Source organism: Carcharhinus amblyrhynchos, chromosome 12 (assembly GCF_965287045.1).
Source record: "Carcharhinus amblyrhynchos chromosome 12, sCarAmb.v2.hapA, whole genome shotgun sequence".
Classification (NCBI taxonomy): domain Eukaryota; kingdom Metazoa; phylum Chordata; class Chondrichthyes; order Carcharhiniformes; family Carcharhinidae; genus Carcharhinus; species Carcharhinus amblyrhynchos.
In genome coordinates this window covers 35,683,145-35,690,290 of record NC_137335.1, presented here as the reverse complement: position 1 = coordinate 35,690,290, position 7,146 = coordinate 35,683,145, and positions in this window count along the sequence as shown.

Here is a 7,146-nt window from a genome sequence, read left to right as displayed (position 1 = left end):
TGAATGTTACGTAGATTATTTTACTCTAGGTTATAGCAGTTTAACCACATTTGTGTCTCATCATGCTTATTGTTTGGTTTGCTTGGTACTTGATTGTGTTTAATTATTTGATCTGACTCATTCCTAAAATCACCGCATTCTTAGAGAAACCCTGTTTTTTAGCAACATTATGTTCCTCTTTAATTTATCATTCCATCAGATGTCTTTTATACAAGTGCAAGAAACTAGTAATAAATAACAAATTTATTGACTAATCTGTCTAAACTACTTTGAAAATACTCTACAGGAGAAATTGTTTTTCGTCTGCTTTGAAATTGTAATTTTAAAGTATCTGTTTGTTAAAAGTAGCCGGAAATTCATGCAGAAAGAATATTAAATTTGAAGAATATTTATGTTGCAGAATTATTCACTGTAAAGTTTTCAATGATTAGGAAGATAATTTGTGGGGATAATTATACATGTAGTAATTTTTGTTATCTTTACAAACTATTTCATTTCCCCTTTTGTTTACACTTCTGCCTATCTGTCTATGTGCTGCTCACAGTGTGAGGGACCCAGGTTCAATTCTGGCTTTTGGTGACTTTCTGTGTGGCGTTTGCACATTCTCCCCATGTCTGCGTGGGTTTCCTATGGTGTACGCTTACAGTTCAAAGATGTCCGGGTAGGTGGATTGACCGTGCTAAATCTTCCCTTAGTGTTCCCAAGATGTACAAGTTAGGGAAATTAGCAGGAAATATGTGGGGTTATGGGGACAGAGCCTGGGTAAAGATGCTCTGCCAGAGACTTGGTGCAGACTTGATGGGCCAAAGGGCCTCCCCCTGCACTGTTAGGGATTCTGTGATATAGGCCTTAAGTTTTTACTTTGAACTTGTGTAAATGGTTTTGAATATGACTTCTTGAACCTGAATGTACTTCCCTTTTGTCAACCTAGCTTTTTTCAGTTATGAGGCAAGATTGACGAAGGGGAATTAGTTTGTTAGCTGAAATGTATAACTGAAATAGTTACTTAAAGTCTTTTTAATTTTCTTAGTATCTTTTTCCCAGAAAGACTGTTCCAAACACTTGCTATTCCTCTCAAAATATTTCTCCTCACCTGTCTTGAGTGATAACCTATTCCGTGGACCACGTCTACGTTTTGTGTCATAGATTGCACTCCCTTTTTGATTTTCTGAAGAACCTTTTATTGATGTTCTGTTTGCATTTCAGTCCCACACTCCTGATCTACGGACACCTGGTGCGGAGAGGGGAGGGTCGGGATGCCGAACTCCTCGTGAACCTGCTCCTGGGCCTAGCAAAACGTGCCATCAACAGGTCCAGGCAGCAGGCGATCGACGGGGCCGTCCATCCCGACTGCCTGCCCCTCTACCGCAGCTATGTTCGCGGCCGGGTGTCCCTGGAAAGGGAGCACGCGGTGTCCGTGGGCACAGTCGAGGCCTGGGGCTGAGGTGCGTTATAGACCCTGACAATCAAATTTTGATTTGACGTCTTAAGTTTCCTTTGTACTTTTTGTTTCTGTTCGGGCCGTTTCCCCTCCCCCCACCTCTTTTGGGGAGCTGCCCCCTTTTTCTTTGTCCGAATGTAATTTTAAGTTTGTTTACTTGGTTCAACCCGAAAGACCGAGTGATAACCTATTACATCTAAACAGGTGACCCCTAGCTTCAGCTCCTCCCACAAGTGGAAACATCCTCACCACATAGACCCCCTCAGGATCTTTAAAGATTTCAATCAAGTCACCTCTAACTCCTCTAAATTCCAATGGATACAAGTATAAACTGTCCAACCTTTCCTCGTAAGACAACCCATTCATTCCAGGTATTAGTCGAGTAAATCTTCTCAAGACTGCTAACATGCTTAAATCCTTCCTTTTTAAATAGGGAAACCAATACTGTACAGAATACTTCAGATGTAGTCTCACCAGTATCCTATAATATTGAAGCAGAATCTGTCTGTTATATTCAAATCTCCTTGCAGTAAACAAAATCATTGATTAACTTTCCTAAATTACTTTACCTGCATACTAATCTTTTGAGATTCATGCACTAAGACACCCAGGTCACTTTGAATCTGAGCTCTGCAGTCTCCCACCATTTAGCTGATGCGCTTTTTTAAAATTCTTCCTGCCAAGATGGACAATTTCATATTTGCCCACATTGTACTCCATTTGCCAGCTCTTTTCTCATTTTTTTAACCTATTTTTGTCCTTTTGTAAGCTCCTCATGCTGTCTTATAACTAACTGTCCTATTTATCTTTGTGTGATCAGCAAATTTAGCAACCATACTTTCAGTCTCTTCATTCAAGTCATTTAAAGTGTTTTAGAGAATTTGGGGCATGACTGGATATTGCACACTTTGGACTTGCTGTTCAGGTGCTGCATAGTTGTATCCATTCAATATTTTAGCCTGGCGTAATACTGCGGCCAATTTGATATTGTCTAAAATTGCTTCCAGAGAAGCAATACTAGATAGTCCATTATACTACTTTTAGTACTTAAAATAATTAAGACTGGTGGTGGTGACTTGAACAATATTTGAATTTATTTAGAATTTAATCAGGTTTAAAACATTTTAAAGCACTTTACACGCAACAAAATTATTTTGAAGGTGCATTAACTATTTTGGAGTCAAACTTTTGGCCTTCTGATGGCATGTCCTCTGTTTTTTGGGTGAACCAAGAATTATCCTGCAAATGATGCATGTTTCAGCTGTGTTAAACTGAGCAGATGATGGTGGCAGCTCATAGGCAGAGTTGTCCTTCCTGTGCTCTTCATACACAATGGGCCTTATTTTACCATTTTGATTCTAAGTGCTGGGTGGCCTTGAAATTGGGAGTGTTTCAAACCTGGCTTTTCGACCCATTTGTATTGAAATAAGGCAAACAAGTAGGGAAGTCGTGGAACCTATTCAGATTAAAGGGGAGGAGGTGCTTGCAGTCTTGAGGCAAATCAGAGTAGATAAATCCCCAGGACCAGACAGGGTATTCCTTTGGACCTTGAAGGAGACTAGTGCTAAAATTACAGGGACCCTGACAGATATATTTAAAATGTCAGTATCCACGGGTGAGGTGCCGGATGATTGGAGGATAGCACATGTTGTTACGTTGTTTTTAAAAAAAAAGGCTCAAAGTAATCTGGGAAATTTATAGGCTGATAAGTTTGACAATCGGTAAATTGTTGGAAGGAGTACTGAGAGATAGGATCTACAAATACTTGGATAGACAGGGACTTATTAGGGAGAGTCAACATGGCTTTGTGAATGGTAGGTCATGTTTAACCAATCTACTAGAGTTTTTCGAGGAGTTTACCAGGAAAGTGGATGAAGGGAAGGCAGTGGACGTTGTATACATGGACTTCAGTAAGGCCTTTGACAAGGTCCCACATGGGAGGTTAGTTAGCAATACTCAGTTGCTAGGTATACATGGAGAGGTAGTAAATTGGATTAGAAATTGGCTCAATGGAAGAAGCCAGAGAGTGGTAGTGGAGGATTGCTTCTGAGTGGAGGCCTGTGACTAGTGGTGTGACACAGGGATCAGTGTTGGGTCCATTGTTTGACATCTATATCAATGATCAGGGCAGGGTCGAGGGGCTAGATGGCCTACTCTTTTTTATGTTGTTATGATAATGTGGTAAATTGGATCAGCAAATTTGCTTATGGTACAAAGATTGGAGGTATAGCAGACAGTGAGGAATGTTTTCAAAGCTTGCAGAGGGATTTGGACTAGAAAAATGGGCTGAAAAATGGTAGATGGAGTCTAATGCAGACAGGTGTGAGGTATTGCACTTTTGGAAGGACAAACCAATGTAGAACATACAAGGTAAATGGTAGGACACTGAAGGGTGTAGTAGAACAGAGGAATCTGGGAATACAGATACATAATTCCCTAAAAGTGGCATCACAGGTAGACAGGGTCGTAAAGACTGTTTTTGGTACATTGGCCTTTATAAATCAAAGTATTGACTATAAGAGTTGGAATGTTATGGTGAGGTTGTATAAAACATTGGTGAGGCCGAGTTTAGAGTATTGTGTGCAGTTTTGGTCACCTAATTGCAGGAAGGATATTAATAAGGTTGAAAGAGTACAGAGAAGGTTTACAAGGATGTTGCCGAGACTTGAGAAACTGAGTTACAGAGAAAGTTTGAATAGGTTAGGGCTTTATTCCCTGGAGCGTAGAAGAATGAGGGGAGATTTGGTAGGTGTATAAAATTATGATGGGTATAAATAGAGTGAATGCAAGCAGGCTTTTTCCACTGAGGCAATTTGCCGTTCCACCAATCTCGGTGTCATCAGCAAATTTCGACACCATACACTCGGTTCCCTCGTCCAGATCATCTATATAAATGGTAAATAGTTGTGGACAAGTCCCCAGGACCGGATGGAATGCATCCGAGGGTTCTGAAAGAAATGGTGGAGGTGATAGTGGATGCCTTGGTGGTTATTTTCCAGATGTCGCTGGATTCCGGGGAAGTGCCGGAAGATTGGAAAACAGCTAATGTTACGCCGTTGTTTCAGAAGGGTGGCAGGCAAAAGGCAGGGAATTATAGGCCGGTTAGTTTAACGTCTGTTGTAGGAAAAATGTTAGAATCCGTGATCAAGGAGGAAATAGCGAGGCATCTTGAGGGGAATTGCTTGATAGAGCAGACGCAGCACGCTTTCGTTAAAGGGAAGTCGTGTCTGACAAATTTACTGGAGTTCTATGAGGATGTGTCTAGGGCGGTGGATAGAGGAGAGCCGGTGGATGTGGTCTTTCTTGATTTTCAGAAGGCGTTTGACAAGGTACCTCACAAGAGGTTATTGCAGAAGGTAAGGAGGCATGGAGTTGGGGGTAGGGTGTTAGCGTGGATAGGGGATTGGTTGTCAAATAGGAGGCAGAGAGTGGGGGTTAATGGGTGCTATTTGGATTGGCGGTTGGTGACTAGTGGAGTGCCCCAGGGGTCAGTGCTGGGGCCTCAGCTATTTACCATTTATATAGATGATCTGGAGGAGGGAACCGAGTGTAGGGTGTCGAAATTTACTGATGACACCAAGATTGGTGGAAAGGCAAATTGTGCGGAGGGTGTGGAGAGTCTGCAGAAGGATCTAGATAGGCTGGGCGAATGGGCCAGGAACTGGCAAATGGAATTTAATGTTGGCAAGTGCGAGGTGGTCCACTTTGGTAGGAATAATGGTAGGAAGGACTATTACTTACGTGGCGAAAAACTCAGCAGGCGACGGTGCAGAGGGACCTCGGGGTCCTTGTGCATGAGTCGCAAAAACCCAGCCTTCAGGTGCAGCAGGTGGTCAGGAAGGCTAATGGGATGCTGGCCTTCATAGCGAGGGGGATTGAATATAAAAGTAGGGAGGTCTTGCTGCAGCTGTATAGGGCATTGGTGAGGCCGCAGCTGGAGTACTGTGTGCAGTTTTGGGCGCCGCACCTGCGCAAAGATATTTTGGCCTTGGAGGGAGTGCAGAGGAGGTTTACTAGGCTGACACCGGAGTTGAGGGGGTTGATCTATGAGGAGAGGCTGAATAAACTAGGCTTGTACTTGTTAGAGTTTAGAACAATGAGGGGAGATCTCATTGAGACGTATAAGATGATAAATGGGATGGATAGGATAGAGGTGGAGAGACTCTTCCTGCTCAGAAAGGGCAGTAGGACTAGGGGGCACAGCCTCAAGATAAAGGGGGGGCGGTTTAGAACAGAGTTGAGGAGGAACTTCTTCACTCAAAGGGTGGTGAACCTCTGGAATTCTCTGCCCGTTGAGGTGGTGGAGGCTGCCTCGCTAAATATTTTTAAGACGCGGGTTGATGGGTTTTTGATAAGCGAGGGGATTAAGGGTTATGGGGAGAGGGCGGGATTGTGGAACTGAGCCACGACAGATCAGCCATGATCTTATTGAATGGCGGGGCAGGCTCGAAGGGCTAGATGGCCTACTCCTGCTCCTATTTCTTATGTTCTTATGTTATCAGTCCCTCCAGTCTGTCGAGCACAGCATGTCGATACTACACTTGATCTTAGCCAAAAGGCTGAGAAGCGATGCACTGAATTTCACACATCACATTACTTATTTGTGCAATTGTCAATACTGACAATTGAATTTTTTCCAAAAATATACTTTATTCATAAAAATCTCAATTAAAACATTGCATGTCTATAAACTGCAAACAGTGCAGAATAAAACATTTTTACAATTCTACACAAATTACAGTTATTTCATTTCAAAACTTAAAACTATACATGCCTCAAAAATTACTATGTGCCATTATTGCTCAGATTGGCACAGTTACGCAGGTCGAGGGTATTCTGCAGTTCCATTAAAAGGCCTTACAGTGTGGCCTTTCCCCATTGTGCCTTTGCGGCGGCTGCCCCAAGCTTCAGCGTGTCCCTCAGCACGTAGTCCTGGACCTCGGAATATGCCAGTCTGCAACACTCGGTCAAGGACAGTTCTTACAACTGGAAGATCAGCAAGTTTCAGGCGGACCAAAGTGCGTCTTTCACCGAGTTGATGACCTTCCAGCAGCAGTTGATATTTGTCTCAGGTGTGCGTCCCCAGAAACATCCCGTAGAGCACAGAGTGCTGCATCACTGAGCTGCTCGGGATGGACCTCCGACAAATACCACTGAATCTCACTACAGACCTCCTTTGCAACACTGACAATTATTATAGCTTGTCCTTTCCCTCTGACTGTAAACTCCAGGAACTGTCGACTTCTTCGAACTTTGGCCTTTCATTCTGCCCTTTAGGACAAACTCTCTCCCCAATTCTTCCACTTTCAGATACTTCTTATAAAAAAACTTCTGCAAAGCTCTTGTTCACCTGCCCTAAATGCTCTTTTGACTCGATGTAAATTTAACGTAAATTGTTATAAAAGGACCTGATACCATCAGTTTCACAATTTAACAAAAGCTGACAAACCTACCCGTGTTTGTCCTTATCCGAAATAAATATAGTCATATTGTTTAGAAGAATGAGGGGAGATCTCATTGAGACATATAAGATGATGAATGGGATGGATAGGATAGAGGTGGAGAGACTCTTCCCGCTCAGAAAGGACAGTAGGACTAGGGGGCACAGCCTCAAGATAATGGGGGGGACGGTTTAGAACGGAGTTGAGGAAGAACTTCTTCACTCAAAGGGTGGTGAATCTCTGGAATTCTCTGCCCGTTGAGGT